Here is an 18,988-nt window from a genome sequence, read left to right on the forward strand (position 1 = left end):
AACCATGTCCTTTCACCAGCTAGCAAATGTAGAGCTTTATGACTAAGTGTAAAGATACTTTAAAGAAATGAGCAGATTTAGATGCACCTCACAAAAAGCCTCATTCTGGACTCTCTTCCTTCGGGAAGAATGGCCTCGCACACCAGGAAATGTTGTCTCTGTTCGTGAGGAGGGCATAGAGGTGTTAGCCTTGGAAGCATTTCACACGGCAATTTTGCTCTTCAATATCAAGGCATCTGGGGAATACCCTGGATATGCACACTGCAAAGTAAGGCAGTGGAAAACGCAATCAATGCAATTGTTTTTGAATTCCAATTCACCTGGCAAATAGCTTTAACTCTACAGAACTGTACTAAAGCACCTTGATATTTTCCAACTTTATCCTAAAACAGATTGCCTTTAAAAAACCTCAGTAGTTTCGTTGAGTTTTCAGCTTAGTAAAAGATTACTCTGGATTTTCAAACAGTTTCTATAATTCAGAAAACACTTCACATAAACCCAGATTATATCCAAATTATACTGCAACCATACAAGAGTAATTCTTTGCACACATTTTCTGTTTGATAGTTGAAGGTTTGGTGATACTTCCTCTAGATAAGCTTCTAAAACTTTGGCGTATGTTTAAAGGAATTTTCCTTGCTTAGTTTTTCATAGCCTTTTTCATAGCCATCATTTCATATTTTAATTTTATTTTATTTTATTTTATTTTATTTTATTTTATTTTATTTTATCCAGCATGTTTGCATAAGTTATTCAGTAAAAGAATCAAACAACACATATTTCTACAACATGAAAGTTTATCATCTATTGACTGACCCCTAGTGGAAAAAAAGTAAAAATTAGAATAAATCTTAATTGGTATTGTATTATGGAGACTATGGGGCTATGGGGGCTATAAATAAATTTAATTTGCATTTTAGAAAAATATAAAACAAATCTGAATGCATGTTATTTTTCTTCTCAAATTATATTCAAGTATGTTATTGAAATGGTAGGCTGAAACCAGACCCTGTAAAACAACAGTTGATTACAATGACTGTTACGCTGGACATTGAGAAATCAGCTCATAAATTTCACTGAACCTAAGTAACTCAATTAAAAATGCTACTGTGTAAAAAATATGACAAAAGCACAGATCCAGTGTAATGATGCTCTGCAACAGGGCACAGACCCTGCTACTTTCTCTCCGTGAGTCAAAATCAGTCATATATAACTATAAATTTTATCTCAAAAGTCATAGAGTCATGGAATCACAGAACATCCTGAGTTGGAAGAGACCTACAAGGATCATAGAGACCATCTCCTGGCTCCACACAGGACCACCCAAAAAGCAGTCTCTGTATCTGAGAGTGTTGTCCAGACACTTCTTGAACTCTGGCAGGCTCGGTGCCATGACCATTTCCCCAGGGAACCTGTTCCAGTTCCTGATTACCCTCCGACCAGGGTCGAGGCATCACTGAAAAACATTCTTACTATGTTTTTTTTTTCTTTCTTTTTTTTTTTTTTTTTCCTTTTCTTCACTGTGTTCTGTAAGTGAATCTCTCCTGTAACATTTGCTAGTTGGTACATGAAGGAATAAGGAGTGAATGTATATATGTATGTGAGATATCAATTTCTGTCCCTTTTTTCTAGGACCTGGAAGTAAATGAATACTTGCCCAACAAGCAAGAATGCTGAGAGTATTTCTTCACTACTTATCCATGTTGCCTGTGCCCTCTTGCCTGATTATCAACAAAATTCCACCTCCTCTCCCCTGACTCTGCTGGATTTCAGATACATCTTTGCAATTAAGCTTTTGGTTCTGTAGCATATGGCTGTTGATGGTTTTGAATGAGGAGAACACAGTAGCATCTGGAGAGCTTTGATTAAAAAATAAATTGAATGTAAAATAAGCCAAAACCTTTTCTTGTAAAGATGCCTCTTTCAGTCAAATCTCTCTGTTATTAGAAAATATATTAATGGGTATTTTTTAAGGTTGCTGTATCTGAAAAAATTGGACTTTCTATCTACTCAGCTCAGCCAGTTTTTTCTTGTTCCATTATTTGCCATCTTTTTGCAGCTTGGAGAAGCAAATTTGCACTGCTGTATGATGGGACTAGAAGAAAGTCAGGGAGTCTGTAACTGGGAATAATACAACAAGACTGTAGTATGTAAATATGTGACTTGAGAGAGCTATTCTGGCTTTACATACGTGCAGTCCTCCAGTATTATTACCCAGCAACCTAGAATACACACTACCATCTAGTTCATCTGTATTTCTTTCTCAGTGCTTACCTTTGTAACTATCACCATGGACTATACCCCATCCTTCTTTTCTCCACATCCCTTCTGTAACATAACTCACTCCCATGAACTGAATCTGTGCCTCTTCTCTTTGCACCCATTTTTCTTATGAGGGGCACTCTCTTTGATTCCCATTTACCCAGGTCAGCTTCACCATCCTGACATCACTACTGACATCTCCACTTCTTTTCCCTAACTTACTGATTAATACAAAAGACATAACGAAATTATCATGAGAAGGAGCACTGAGAAAAACTATTAACTGATATTGCATTGGGCTTTCCAAGTACACTTGTTTAGGGAATAAAATGAAAATTATAAAATGAAGATGATTCATACTTTGATGTTAGATGAGACACCATACTTTTATAATTAATTTAGTTCACATATTTTTCATCACTGTTTTTGATTACATTTATTTTCTAATATTTTTTTTTGTAGTTTTTTAAAGGAAACATTTTGTAGATTACAGAAATAGAGAAATTTATAGCTGCTCATTCACCGAGGATCTTGTAATCATACATTGTACTACAGACATTTACAAATATATATATTTATATATACAAGGAGAATAAAATGTTTTGTTGACTTTAATAGAGAGATTTTATAACTGTACCTGGAATTGCAATCACATCTGATGGTTTCTGCAATTTTTAATTTTTTTTTTAAATATTGGACATCCTCCCCATTAGCAATAACATGAAACTGTAAAAACTGGAATGTCCCCATTTTTAGTAAAGATTTTAATGATGCAGTGTGAGGAAGTAAAAGTACAGTTTTAATCATGGTCAGAGAATGGTGTTTTATATGATATTTCATTCCATTCATTGTTCACAGATTACATAACAAAGAGCATGAGAATGAATATTCATTTAAATGTACTGTTCTGTAACTTCTTAGTTCTGATTCAGGCCTTTCCCCAAAATAGACTTGCAACAGGCATTTATCTCCATTCTTTCTGCCTTTGTTGTAATGATTGTTCCACACTCTACCTACTGTACTGATCTCTTAGTGTTTTTTCCATTCTTTATACTGCAAGAGGTCAGATTTCAGACTGTTGAGTACTTTTGACTCCTAAAGACCTAAGTGAATATTAAACATTAACATGTCAGATTAAAAAAAAAAAAAAAAAAAAAAAAAGGAAACAAACAAACCTCTTTTGAGGTTATTTTATCACCAGAAACAATATCATGTAGGACTATCTTAGGTGTTAATAGTGTAAAAGTGCTGATTATTTCATAAAAAGGCATTACAGACCTTCAGCTGAAATCGGGATGTATCTCATTACCACTTAGGAAAAATGCATCATCTCACAAAATTCCCTCTAATAACAATGTATCATGGGGATAAAAGAAAAACAAACACATTGAAGCATTGAACACCAACTGTTTCAAGCTATCACAAGCTATTTCAAAGCTGTCATCTTCATCTGGATTAACTTTTGCCTTATTCATCCAGCAGTGATACCCATGTGTAGTCTGGGAGATGTGCAAAAACCCTTTGAGAATAGAGACGGGATGGTCTCCAGCAACAGAGCAGCAACCTGCTCTCCTGCCAAGATCTTACATGTGGACCTGATAATCAGGATGCCTCCTTTAGGCTTGAAATAATCATGACAACAGCAAAACACTACCACAGCACAAGAACAGAACAGTGAGAGTTCATCAAACTTTCAGCTTTAAGAGCAGAACTAGAGTTTGGGCTACGGAGTCACATAGGGATTTTAAGTTTCCAAAAAGCAATAGAAGCCCTGAAAATCTTCCAGGCAAAGTGGTTTCTCACAGTACTTGTAGAAATTAAATGACAAACCTAGGCAGGAACAATACAAAGAATGGAAAATTTATACGCAGTGATTTATTGTAGCCTTTTTAGAGACTGTTATTTTTCCTACAAGTTTTCTCAGGTATCTCACAATGAAATTAAAATATCTGTAGGGCAATTCTGTCTTCTGATTTGCTCTCAGACAATTCTTCATAGTTTTCTAAAAATACTTTGCAAGAATTTACACAACTCTGATTTCGCTAGTAGAATGTGCATCATATGATCAGACAGACTATGCCAAAATCATAGTCGTTTAACAACTTGGCAGCTAATATTTGTATTTTTTTTCCTCTCTTCTTAGACTACCAAAGCCTGGCTGACTTTAGGAAGATCTGACCTCATTAACACTTTGCAACCTCATTTTCACTTTGCTTCTTCTGAAAAATACATATATTTTATAAATCCACAATATGAGCTACTGTTTCATACAAAAATGAACTACTTCAGCCTGTGATTTAATATTGCTGCCAGCTTTGCCTTTCTCAAGTCTTTGCCATGCTTCCCCCTCTAACTTCTCCAGCATACACAAAATCAATGTTACTCTTGGGAATTTTCTTTTCCTCTTCAACCAAAATATTCTCATAGTTTGCCACTGAGTCATTAGAATCTTAATCTAGGTTTACTTAAGATTTAAAAACTAATTTTTCTTCTTTTGTGACTCACATATAGCATTTCTCACGTTTACATGGTATTTCTAAAGAGTATACGGATATTTTTATACAGTTTAGCTATTGGGGGTGAACACAAAAATATGGAGATGCAAGTTAATGCACAAACCAAAAATACGTGTGGATTTACTGGTTTAAGTACAATCTATACATCAGATGCATCAGATTTTCTGTATGAAATCAATTTGCTGTAATTTACAGTATGTCCATGGAAATTGCATGCAGTAAAAACAAAACAAAATAAAACAATTTCTTCCACTCTAATGTATAGATTTTAATGAAACAGTAGATTTGTGAATTTGTTTCCCACTAAAATATTTTTTCCTCCTCTTTCTTTTTTTCTTTTTCTTTCCTGTTTTCCCCATGTCTATTTATATATTTATATATTTATATATTATTTATATATTTATTATTCCTAATCTGAGCTTTACATAGGCAATTTAATCGTTCTTCATATAAAACCTGGTCTCCAATTCTATTTGGATGAAAACCCAAAAGATTACTAGCTGCAAGATTAGCTCTCTAGAGACCATCCTTTCTTCTACTTATCTATCAGTCTTGTAGACAGTTCAGGAGACTGTGGGCAATTTTAAGCTTGAGATTAGCTACTTAAAAAAAAAATAATAATAAAAATGTCTGGCAGTCAGAACCATTTAGAACCTTTAGAACCATTTGGGTTTTCTAATGTGAGCTCTGTTATTTCTTACAGCCAGAAAGTATCATACATTGCTGGAGAGAGAGCTTTTGAGAGAAAACGTGTTTTGTTGTTGTTGTTTTGTTTTATTTTGTTCATTTTGTTTGATTGTTTGTTTTTAATTTCAAATACAGTGTGTAAAATGTATCTAAAGCTGATGAAAATGACATGCAAGATGTTTACACCACCCAAACTATGCTTTGAATGTTACTTGTTTTTTTGCACTTCTGTCATCTTTGTCCAGACATGTCACCTCTCAGTCTCTGCTTGGTAGGTTGTATCTTCTCAACCTTTCTATACTCTACTCCACAAGTGAACCTGGGAGCTGTCAGTGAAGCTGGATAGCTCTTTTCTGCTAGTCACCATCGGCTGAACCAGATGTTATTAAAAGTCCAGTATAACTCTGGATTTACATACGTGTTCATACATTCATAGGCATAAAAACTATATGCTTTTTTCCAACGGCCTCTTGGAGGATTTATGTCCTTTTCTATTATTAAAACAAACAAACACAATACCAAACCCAAAACCCCACAACTTTTGTCTGAAGGTAGTTACATTCTGAAGTTAAATATGGTAGATGTGAACATATATAAACAAAGTTTTTGTTATAGAGTTCATCAGATTTTTACCTTTTAGAGAGAATATTTTTGAAGTTTATGGCCAGACAGAAGAGAATTTTTTGGCACCTGGTTCTTCCCATGTTGCATATGTATGTCTGGAATTGTTTCACTGTACAGTAGGGACTCATTACATTTTAAGGGCTGCAGCTATATACTTGAGTGTGTCATAGGCTGAGCTACCATGGAATCCAGGGGTTTCAGACAGGCTCTTCCTCAAGAAGAATCACACACTCCCTGAGAGTGGAAACACGTTATCATCTGGCTCCAACTTGCTTCGTTCATCCCCGGCACGTGTCCCAGCTGTTGATACAATCACGCATTGTGCAATGGTAAGGTCTACAAAAGAAAAGGAAGAATAGAATTGATTTCCTTTCTATTAAAATATAAGCATGAGAAAGTGTGTCAGTCAACTGCTGCATTATCTTAGATCTTGGGAAACACACCTAACAGACAGTAATAAACAAAACAATACGGAGTTAAGGAGCAGCTCAAAACTGATTCATCGGCAGCATGGCTTGAATACCTGCAAATCCATCCCAAATCACTACCAGACTTCTATTTTGTGTGGCAATTAAAATCTGTATTTTAAAAACAAAACAGATTCCCTATTTCTGTTAAAAACAGGTAGTGAAAACATGGACCTGTGTGGTCCTTTTATCCTGAGTTACCCTCTGTCTGCTATATGCCAGCAGTTGTTATTTGTGCACTGTTAATTAACAGAGTAACGCTGGGAAAAAATGGACATAGTCCATTTGAAGGACTATTTATATTAGCCTATAACATGAAAGAAAGTTCTTAGATTATTCTATAAACTCCTAGCAATATGCTATTATACTAAGCATGATTAATTCAGTTATCTCTTCTTTATTAGTTTATCCATCTACAGTAATCAACAATTTTAATAGAAAAGGCAACCAGGATTTTATTTATTTATTTTTAATTCAGGAAAAGGTCATCTAGACCAAAAACATAATTGCATTTACAAAGAGTGTCTTTTGTTCAGCTAAATATTTGGCTAGTTTAATCAAAATGCAAATTATATCACAGCTGATGAAAAAAGTAAGACTACTTAAGAGCGAAATATTACAGGATTGCACAGAACTCTCTGCTAACAATTTATTTTGGAAGATCTCACTCTTAGAGATCAGCCTCATAAATCATGGACTACATTGCTATGTGCTTTTCACAGCAGCATCTCATGTCTGGAAGCAAACCTTTCCAAAGCTTCAGTGCTTGGCATATTGAATGCATGGGCCCCATAATTTTCCTGTACTCCTTGAGCACTGACCAAACAGTAATCTCTCTGAATTTCTCTGTGGTGATGGTCATAGCATAAAAACACAGTAAAAGTGCTTAAATATGAGCAGTCTCCTTACCCAGAAGCTGATGGCTTCCGTCTTGCAGTGGAGAGGTTGGCATCTGCTTGCCACGAAACATAGGTCATGATTTTTCACCTGTGCTTTCCGTGGTAGTTCCACCTCATCTTCCCTCTGTTTTTGTTATTCATTGGATGAGGGTTCAGATTTCTGTCCTAGCTGGTGTTTGTTCTGCCCTGTGTAACCAGACTGTGGACTTTTCGGCAGCTGAATTCTGTGTGTCCCATTGCATTTCATCACCTGTCACACAGACTCCCATCAGCACATCAGAGAGGCAGAATCTGATCTTTACTTGGGTTCCTGCAGTTATCTCACAGCTTTTCCTGCAGAAATCAGTTCCACATGAATAGTTTCAACATATTTGTCTTGTTTCTGTATACTTCTTACCAAAGTAAATAAAAGAATGAGGGAGGAAATATATGTTTCCGTGAATGTTAAACGCCCTTCTTCATTTTAACTCCAAGCCCTTCGGGCTCCCAAATGCTTGAGAGGTGAGGTTATGCTTGACAACAGAGCAATGTCTTTTTCTCTTCTGGGTTCTTTCATTTTACAACCGAACTTTGGCATCTCAAAGCAAGATAGAAAAAAGAAAATCTTTACAATCTGCATTAATAGTTCAAAAGAGTGGGAACATGAACAGGACTATTTGCCTGCCAAATCTACAATCAGGCTAACTGCCAAGGTAGGAATTTAAGGCAGGAATTTGAGCAATTTCATTCCTCAAGACCCATAACTGTTCCCAGAGGTCTGTGGCACTTGGACTGTGATGCCCTGGAAGGCGAGAGGGGGTAGGGTTTGCTTCTGGGGATGTATGGAGTGCCTACAATATGACAAGCCAGAGCTACAAAACTTGTAGCTCCTTAAGCCCTTCTGGGAACTCATTATTGCTCTGGCTCATCTGTGAGGCCTGATCTGATGGACTCAATGTACATCTGCTGGGTTGGACCTTACAAGGAAAATGAACACGGTGTTCTGCTTTTATGAACTGGCTTCCATGCCAACAACTCCTCCACTTCCTCGCACCTCCGTTTCTGTCATTCATCCTTGCCATCTCCTTTTTCTCTCTCTTGATTTTGCGCCTCAGATATTAGCTCCATCACGTCTGTGCTGAGCCACACCTGTAAGCTGTTTACTACATTTATTGGTCTCTTTTTTGGAGGTGGTTCAGCTTCACACAGAGTATTTAAGTATGTCTTTGGACAGAGAATGGTCTTGAGCATGGTTAAAAGGTGAGGAAATTTTCCTTTGGTCAGGAACCCATTTCCCTTTTACTGCTCTATTTTTTTTTATTTTTTTTTTACTCCAGTATCATTTAGAAATTTTTTTAAACCTTCACTGGAAAAGGAACTGAAATCCAGCCCTTGCTCTCCACATGCCCTGTAGTTTTCAGTCTGTGTTTACTCCCTCTGAACTATTAGGAAGTCAGTCCGCACAAAGGGGAATCACACAAATGGATTTCAATGAGCATTAGCTCAGAAATACAAACTGCCTAGCAGCTATTTTAGTCTGACAGGAACTGGGGATTTAAACCCACTCAGGCAGAAGTTTAGCTAGGAAGCCACCAGCTACCAGCCTCCACAGCATGCAGCTGGGTAAAGCTTTGTCATGAATTCAGCCTCCACTGAGTTAGAGTGACCATGGAGTTACTAAGCCTGGCCTGAGTTCCGAGGGTAACAAAGACAAAAATGCTGCTTTATACAGAGAATTTTTAGCTCAAGTAAAGACATCAGATGTTGTGGGACTATATTGCCTTTGTTTATATAAATGATGTTTGCTACTGTAGCTCCTACAAATAAAAATATATTTTGTTGTGCTAGGTACTCTAAAACCACCATAGTCAACGTTTTTGGTTCTGGTGGGTGTACTTACATTTCAGTAATGTAATTTTAAAACACCATGAATTTCACCTTTCTTCAGTAAAAAGTCACGTTTTGCTCTTGCAAGATTACTCAGAGTGAAAACTAGATTTTACCCCAATAAATCGCAACCTGATCACAATGCCTTGTCATATGTTTACTGCAGCACTAAGACAATTGAAACGTGACCACTTCCTCTTATGACAGTGATGCTTTGTGGTGATTTATAATTCATCATCTCTAATAACATGTAAATGTGTCTGTCACACTTTGTGTTCTGCCCCAGTGGGACCGTCGGCAGGCAGGGTTTTAAACTGATCACTTGCAAAATATATGAGAAGGTCCAAATTCTGAAACCGTTCAAACTGACTTCAAATAACTGCACCTGAAAGGAATGAAAAGTTTTTTACCTTTGCTGTTTCTAATTCTTCATTTTCTTCCTACTAAACATTACTTAATTGGACTAAAGGGACTGAAAAATGATTAATGGACAGATATCAGGTATTCTTATGCACTTGACACCTGGTTTGCTCAAGAATGAGATCCAATGGATGTTGTATCTCTTCCAAGGGATCCAGTTGAACTCTCCTACTTAACGCCATATAGCCTTGTCAAATCAAGCAAAAATACAGTTTTATGAACAACAAAGAATCCTTGATCATAGATAGACAAGGTTCTGAGCTGCTGTGATGATCTCTCACACATGGAGTAACAATATGTCTCATTGTATAATTATAATATTTATAAAATTATTAATTTTGTTCAAGATCTAGGCTAACATTTCCCATGGTTCTGAGGACAAAGACTTCATGCAAGGACAGCACAAGAGCTACAAACAGAGAAACCACAAGAAGCAGTGTAAGCAAATACCTTCAGTCATCATATGTTTGGGGGGATTATTTTCTCACTGACCCCATACAGAATGTTACCATGATAAGACAAGGTTAACAGCAATATTTACATCCAAAATAGCAGTGTGGAAGATGATTCTATTTGCAAGGAAGAAGAATGAACAAATACCGCCATCAAAAACAATCTCTGGGTGTAAACTCATACACTGGTTTGTAGGAAAGGACATTTGGACTGAATCCAGTGTAGTCTGCAAATATTTGAGCACATCTAGGGAATGAAAATACTATTTAAATATACATTTAAAACACATTTAATAGACAATTTTGCTGTAGAATAACATTTACCTTGGCAAATTAGCAACATCTTCTTCTTCTTATTATTATTATTAAGGATGAAGAGAGCTCTTTGCACTCAGTACAGAATGCATTCACCTGACAAACATACCATTTTCTCCTGACTGGCTCCTTTATTGTAGCAAAAGACCCACCCCTGTTTTAGCTAACATTTAGAGGGTTGTGAGTGACAGAAATTAGCTTCTTTTATAAATATCCTATTAGTAATAATTCTGGATTTAGTTTTAAGATTTGTTTCTCTGGCATATTTAGCTAATTTCAGTTGAAAACAATGGAAATTGAAAATCAGATCCTAAACAGTGAATGACAAAATGGAGTTGTAGGAAACAGTGACTGCACATGAACCTGGAAGTGACATTGGCATATGAAACACATCTGCCAAGTTTCCTCATTAAAATATTACATTTTAATAAGGATAATTTATGACAAATTTGTCATAAATTTGTCCTCTCCTTTGCAGCATAAATCCAAGAATGACAATTTAGTCAGATATAGCAATTTTGTAACATATACAATAACATATACAATTCTGGAATCTTTAATATATTCTGAGTTTTTTTCATCCTCAGGCATAGCTTTTGACCATAACTGTTTGTAGGCCCCAGTTCTCTTGAGGTTCAAAATAACAAATAATCATAAAATAATATTCAACCACCTCAAATGTACCAGTCCATCAGGCCTAACACAGTTGTCATCTAGAGATTAAAAGAGAATGATGAGTAGGAAATGCTGTTCTCACTGCAAAACCAAAATCACAAAGCAGCCCTCTGCAGAGATGCCTGAGCTGGCTGAGCTCTTAGGAGATATTATAGCTGCCAAGGGTTCTGCCTGATCCAAAATATTAGCTGTGCAGAGAAGGTCAGCAAAAAGGTTGGAGACTGTATGACACATGAGCTGGTTGAACTAACACTGCATTTTGCCACCTAGACAAACATAAGGATTCAAAGAGAAAGGCATCATGGCAAAACAAAGGAAATCTTTAAAAAATGCATTAGAATTTCCAGTAAAATGGATTCCTAATTCTTCTCCATTGAAGGAGGACAATAATTGGACAAGCTAACTAAAGAGCTGAGCAAGAATTTTTAAAACAGATAGTTTTCTGGTTTTATTTAGAGTCTGATAACAACTGGAGTGCTGTTATACCTCAAAATTATGAACACAAATAAAATTGTTGGCATGAAAAGACCTGTGTCAGTATTTGAAAAATTGTAGGTGATATAAGCGGTCTTTTCTGGCTTCAAGTAACAGGAAGGGTATGGCTATTTGTTGAGTTTTTTGTTTGTTTTTTTTTAAATCAACACTGTTACAAAAAATGTGCTGCCAGTTATTTCGAGTACTCTATACTCATGGCAGAAACAAATCAGATTATTTGTTGGCAGTAATGTTCATTGAGCTTTATCTCCTTATAATCCAGCTTGCAAATGGCTGTCAACAGCTTTGATTGTGCATATCTGATTGTTTTATGTAGCTTTTGGCAAACCTAATTTAAAACCACAGATTGCTTGTAAGCCCTGTTTTCTTCAGATGTCATTGAGTAACCCAATAACATCTGAAATTAAGTCTTATCTTTTCCTTAATGCTGCCTTCTGGGAACTGACAGAATATTATTGTAAAAAATGGAAAAAAGAAAAAATCTGTAATTTGATTGGCCTTAAAAATGAAGACAGTTATTCTGCAAAGCTGCTACCATCTCTCATAGAAGCTACATCTAGTATTGATGCTTGCTTCTCCTGTGCAGCTCCCTGGTCAAACTACATCACAGAGTCTTGTCTGTCCTGATTAAATAGTGACTTTATTACTTTAAACCTTTAAACCTTTCAAATTTCTGGGAGAAGTAAATGCTTGGGACAGCTGATGCACAGTTTCTCCATCTCAGACTTATTACACCATAAAACCGTTGGGTAACCTCCCTTCAGCATAAGAAAAATTCCTTTACTAACTCAAGCAGGAGGAAAAAAAAATCATAAATCAAAATCATTTGCAGTGCTGCCCTGCCTATGCAATCTGTAGCATCCCAGTCTTCAGAACAAAAGCATGCCAGGGATCTCCAAGACAGACACAGGAACAAAGCCTGAGAAATAAGAAATTTTGTTTTCATCCCAATTTATCTCAGCAGGCTTTTGGTGACTCAATTTTTTTCTCTAAATTTTACTAAGATTTTTATACTAGCTATATCTGAAGTACATTCTATATTTTTATACTTATTGTGAATTAAGCTGATAAATAGGAATTTAGCTAACAGAAAATAGTCAGCCTGTGTGAGGACACAAGTAGGCACAGTGCAGTTTTAACATAACTGTATTTTTGTAGATTACTATCTATATAGGTCAACTTTTTCAGTTAAACATTTAGAAAGCTGTAGCCTATTGAAAGCAGTTTCTTACTGATAGCCAGTTCTGAATGACGGTTGCTCTCAAGACTTAACAATTTACTTTGCTATTGCTTTCACAATTTAATTCATTATAATTCAAACTCGGCCCCCAGAACAGAAAATTGAAGTTTTCAAAGAAAACATTTGAAGAGCCTTAAAATCCAAAGGTATTAAAAATTATGTTCATAAAGCCACTGGCAAGATTGCAACTCTCATTCCCAAATGTTTTCTTTATTCTAGAACTTTTAATTTAGGAAAAGCTCTGATAGTACAAAGTAAAATCTCTCCAGAACAGTTTATACTGTGACTAAATCTATGCAACACTATTTCTGGTGAACACAGAATAAAATACACACCCTTGTTTATTCACTGCTACTTCTTCAAGGTTTACAGGCAAATGAGAACCAGTAATGGGCACAGCCTGTTGTTTTTACCTGCTGGGAGGTTTCATATACAGCCTGAGCAGTGCATCAATGCATTCGTGATGTTTCTGGCTTGCTCCCAGTTCACATCCTGAGGGGGTTCCTGCCTACATTTGTGTTGTGCAGACATATACCTCCACTCTTCCTCCCCGCAGCATATCTGCCACCTGCTCTAATGCACACAAAAAAACAAGCAGTGGCCCACTCTAAGTAAAGTTTATGGCTTGTGTCCTTGACCTTGCTTGCTTTCCTAATAATAACGACAACAATAAATTCATCTTGAACATTCCAGAACTTTCAGTTCAGTTACAAAAGTAATATTCTGTTGTCTTTAAAATTCTCTCTTTATTTTTCCTTCTATTTTAACCAGCCCTGCAGAACCCATCATAAAAAAAAAAGGCAAGGCACATGGGAAGCAGCTATTCCCTAGATAGACTGGCACCTGGGACTTGTTTAATACATCCAAATTCCCTTTGCATGTGTGTTTACAAACAGAAGGAACCAACTTTTCAGTGAGGACTTTTTCTCTATTGTATTTTAAAGATGAACAAGTTCTTCTAGACACATTTTATAATCTGTATTATTACCCTCAGAAACAATTTGTTAAGAATGATTTCAACTACCTGAATGTATCTCAATATGAAACTCAGCTTTATACTTCAGAGAAAGAAAATAATATAATGTAATATGAACTCTTCTTATAACCCCTCCTATCTTCACATGGATCCCTAATGTTTTCCTACAGATGCTTCAATATGGTAGTTGTTAGTCCATTCTACCATAAAAACCTTGCCTCCCACCAGGCATTAAGGCTCATTTCCAAGTATCTGGTGCATAATTTTTTCCATGTCTGCTACCACCTCAGAGCTGTCTTTTCCTTAATATGTCCTCTGGAGATGCTGCTCAATGTTCTGAGCTGAACCACAGCTCCTCAGGAGCTGGCATTACCAAATCTGACAAGGTAAAGCTGTGGGAGAGGGAGAAAGGTCTCAGGTGGTGGCAAAGTGCTTCAGCAAACACATTTTGATCCTGATGAAACATGTGATGTTACAGACATGTTACACCTCACAGTCACAGAGCACAAACCACTGAACAGTTTCCTAAAGCAGGTCTGGGGATGAACAACTGTTCCCAAAGTCCTGTGGTGCACGATCAGCATTTCCACACAGATTTTGGCACAGTACATTCATCATAGGGTAGGAACATGTGCAATAAGGTGAACGAGTGCAATAAAGGGTCAAACGCTGTTTACTGTTACACCGACATGATGATTAATACCTGCACTGACCACAGTGGATTCACACTTAATTTACAAATTAAAAAAATAACTGGAGACATGGCCAGCAGGATTTAATCCTGCTGGAGCATAACAGCTTTGGCAGGTTTGTACTGATGTCAGTAGGAGCATGCAGCATTTTGGACCTCACTGTTTTAATAAGAAAAAGTTTGCTTAAAAAAAAAAAAAAAGTGTGTTCATTTACTGACTGTGATATTTTCTTAACCACCCACACAGTGGCTAAAACTATGTATCAGCATTGAGAGGCAGAAAATAACAGAAAATAAACTGCTTTTCTGAAAACCTTGTCTTTTTTTTTTTTTTTTCACCCTGTTATAAACATAATCTACAAGAGCTGTTTGTAATCTCAGTCTGTTTTTACATAAACTACTGAAGTTGGGGTTCTTGGATTTATCTCCTAATTCACACAGCCTCTGAAGTCTCTATTAAACTGTGCTTCTGACCCACCTGATCTCTTTGATCAAGATGAGCTGGGCTCTCAGCCCTACCCAGTCCTCTGGGCTGATTTTGCATATGTCTTTCACCTTCAACCTGGGTTGCAACCACCCGTGGCAGAAAACCTGGACATCAGTGCCTTTGTGTCTCTGTCTTGCCAATTTTTCTTCTGAGAAGTTGTGATGTTTTTGCACTGCTTCTTCCTTGGCCTTTACCTGTTAGATCAAATGCATTCAAGAAAATCTTCCTTTCACTTCCTAAATAACATACAGAGTTCATAAAGTTGTTATATCTGACAATCCTTATTGCAGCTTTTACACAGTGGCAACCTTTCTGCCACAGAAAAGACTCAGGAGACTTTTTTTCTGCCTCAGAAACCTTCCAGCAAGAGGAGGAACGTACTTAAGTGTGTTTTCTAGAAGTCTCTACTTTGTACAAAGATGAAGCCATACCTCATTCCTCACGTTCCCTTAGTTTTACTGTAATTGTGAATAAAGTGGGCTTCAAATATCTTTACAATTGTTTTATATTACTTGGATAGATAATTTTCTGGTTGTGCCAACAAATGCATGCTTTGCCTTCAACCAGGGAAAAAGTAATACACATTTCTAGCCATAATTGTGTGCAGGTGAAAGAACAAGAATAAAATTTTGATAGCCAAACTGAGTTCCCTGGAAAATCGAGACCTTAACTCTTCTCACCCTGAAAAATAAAAAGAGAAGTTTCAGATGTTACTTTCAGGATTAAATAAATATATTTTCATTTTCTGTATGACTCAAGTAATTTTTGTTTGTGACTGAGAACTCCATAGTTAGCAGGGAAGGAAAAACTTCTAGTCCACATTGTTCAGGGCTAGCTTAGCCCTTTGAAAACAGTGCATCTTGTCCTTGCCACAGTACAAGGAACATTGCCCTTGTCCTTGGAAATGCCAGCCAAGTTTTCAAGATGTGTACAAAGAAGAAAGCACCCTGGAGTTGCTTATTCTGCCTGAGCACCTTCTGCCACTGATCTTCTGAGGTCTTGCCTGGACTGTCTGCACATAGGATCATTTCTGTCTATCTCACAGTAATTGCTGTGGTATGTTGGAATAAGAACTCATCTTATGGTTAAGTTCAGATGTCCTGGTCTTAGATTTCCATACATTCCAATACTCATGTCTCAGCACTGCAGGGGAGAGAGAAAAAAAGGTCAAAAAATCACAGTCTCTAATGTGCTAAATGTCAGCATACAGTTAAAAGTATCTCCCCAGCCACTCATAGTTTGCAAACTTGGAAATGTCCCTTATTGGCACCACAGTGGCAACATTACAGGATAATTCTCAATAATATTCATAATTCCCCCAGTCTATCACTGAATTATATCTCCATATGTATCTCTGTTTTATCTGTGAAAAACAGTAAAACTGTTCATGGGACTTATGTCCACAGTTCTGACACTTAAAAATACCTAGTACTACTATCACTATCATTGCAGCAAAATGCACTGTATTTTTAAAAATGAAAATGGATAGACATGTAGATGTTCCTTTTCTGTTGGAATAATCATCATCATATCCAAATGCTCTTTTTAAACATTAATCTTTTTAATCATTAATAAAAGGAATCTATGCAGAGAGCTTCTTATGAAATGTCTTTAGAGTCTTATTTCTAAAGAGAGAGATCATCTTCATCTGCACTATATTGACACATTACACATTCTGGTTCTGGCAAAAAAAAAAAAAAAAAAAAGTACAACAAATGAAAAAATGAAAATAGAATTTAGTTTAAAGTATTTCAGTGACCAAATCAAACCTTAGGAGATTAATGCTTCTAGGTAATGATATACGGATATTCCCTCAAGTGGATATGACTTTTGGGTATACTAGATATTCTTTGAATAAAATCAACAACAACAACAACACATTATATTTAAATCTTATTTCTTGACTGGTTGCCCTCAAGGGGAAAAAATAATTTTTAAAAAAAGTAGTTTTAAAATTTCTTTATACTCAAAATACAGTTTCCTAGCTAGAGAGAATGAAAAAAAAAAAATTCCAGCCCATAGTTTTTTTGTGCCAGTCGAACAACAATGCTGGGTAATGACTTATTCTGTGCATATCAGTAGATATGCACAGAGAGATGCATATCTACTCTGAGAGAGATGGGGCTCGTTCCAAGGCAGGGCTGCCTAATTTACACCTCTCACCTCTGACAGTCACTGCCTGGGACTTGACATCCCTAAACACTTCTCCCGCGGTCCCTTGTAACAGAAACAGAACATGCCTTTTCCCCACCACCTTGGGTAAAGTGCAGATTTTCTGTGTCATTTAGCTATTCCTTCCTTCCCAGAGTCTGTGTTTCAGGTGTCTATAAAACACAAGTTCATGTTGCATACAGTGAGGATTTATGACTAAAATTGGGCTACTTTGCTCCCAGGCATGGAAAAAATACTTTTACCTTTCAACCCCTGGAACTACAGAGCAGCAAAGCCAGGTTCTAGGAAGGAGGCAAGAGATGCAACTGCCTCTTCATGTTTATGGAAATCATAAAGGATCTCTTTCCATCTTTATGTTTAACGTGAAGATTATTTTATGCTTATTGGTTTACCAGTAATCTGAAAACAAACAAACAAACAAAAAAAAAAAAGGTAAAAAAATGTTACTTAGGGCATATTTTAAGAATATCTAAATCAAGGTTACCTAATAGTGATGCCTTTTATTCTTCTAAGAAAAAAAAAAAAAGAAAGGTGTAAAAATGTGGGGTTTTTGTTGTTGTTGTCCAGTAAAGACAAGAAAGACAGAGAGTAACAAATACATAGACCATAGTTCAATAAAGGCGGAAATCCCATCATTACCTCTCTCTATATATAACCTGTCGTACAACTGGGAGGGGGATAAGCATTGCCCTTCGACTTCTGTGCTGGATGGTCAGGAAAGTTTAGTTGTGATTACCAGATGTGACATACACAGCATCATCCATGTGGGTGTATATGCAAACATATGTTAGTAGCCATTCCTCTAAAGGTCTTTGAGCTCCTAAAATGTAGGATACTGGTACAAAATATTAATATGCTCCATGCAAAGCAAAAATGCTATAAGTATGTCATTCGGGAGGTTTTTTTAAGCTTTAGTAAAAATTAATATAGCTTAATTAAGCTGTGACTATGAGAGGAAATCATGAACATTCTTGAAATATGGTGTCTTTGCATCAATCCATTAAAGCACACAACCAAGGTAAATTCTGAGTGTTGCAGTGTAGTTAACAAATTGTGGTGTTGCAATGTATGTACAAGCAGGACAATCACACAAATAAATTCATTCCCCATTCCTGTTAGCAGTCAATGTGAAACAGAATGAGATTACATTGGAAAACTGCCAGAGATTGCACAATCTTCTACTTTGTATCACAACATGCTTTGGCTGTGCTGTGGGGTATATAAAATCATAGAATTGTAATTGTTAGAAAGATCATCTGGTCCAACCATTCCCCTACCACCAGTATCACCCACTAAACTGTGTCCCTAGGCATCACATCCAACCCTTCCTTAAACACCCCCAGGGACGGTGACTCTACCACCTCCCTGGGTAACCCGTTCCAATGTCTTAACTAATACGTGTGTCCTTCACATTGCTCCAGTCACACTGGTGAAATTATTACAAGGATGAATTTATACTAATACATCTAATGCAAGAGGAAGTCCAAAGGGATGGAAAAAGTGAACAATGTCCATTATTATGTAAAGTATTGTTTTAGTTATTAAATTATCTCTGTTAAAACAATATCATTGACATAATGAAAAGCTTGAGTTCAGGAGTCTTGCAAGGACTTCTCTTAATCCCTCATCATTGCTCTCAGCAACTGTATGTAATATATCAGTTTTATCCCACATGGGGAATCATTACCCTCTGACTCTGAATTTGCAGAACAGAATTTAAGAGCTGCAGTCTGTTTCCCACATG

General features: G+C 36.5%; 1 long non-coding RNA gene across 1 annotated transcript; it reads right to left on the minus strand.

Annotated features, from left to right (window-relative positions):
* Positions 1-3,013: 3,013 nt before the first annotated feature.
* Positions 3,014-17,708, minus strand: LOC137853892 (uncharacterized). The gene is made up of 3 exons (XR_011094801.1): positions 17,487-17,708; positions 7,466-16,215; positions 3,014-6,425 (listed from the first exon to the last, which is right to left on the minus strand). It is a non-coding gene; the product is annotated as an uncharacterized lncRNA (long non-coding RNA).
* Between the last annotated feature and the right edge of the window lie 1,280 nt (positions 17,709-18,988).

The sequence above is a fragment of the Anas acuta genome, chromosome 3, assembly GCF_963932015.1.
Source record: "Anas acuta chromosome 3, bAnaAcu1.1, whole genome shotgun sequence".
NCBI lineage: Eukaryota > Metazoa > Chordata > Aves > Anseriformes > Anatidae > Anas > Anas acuta.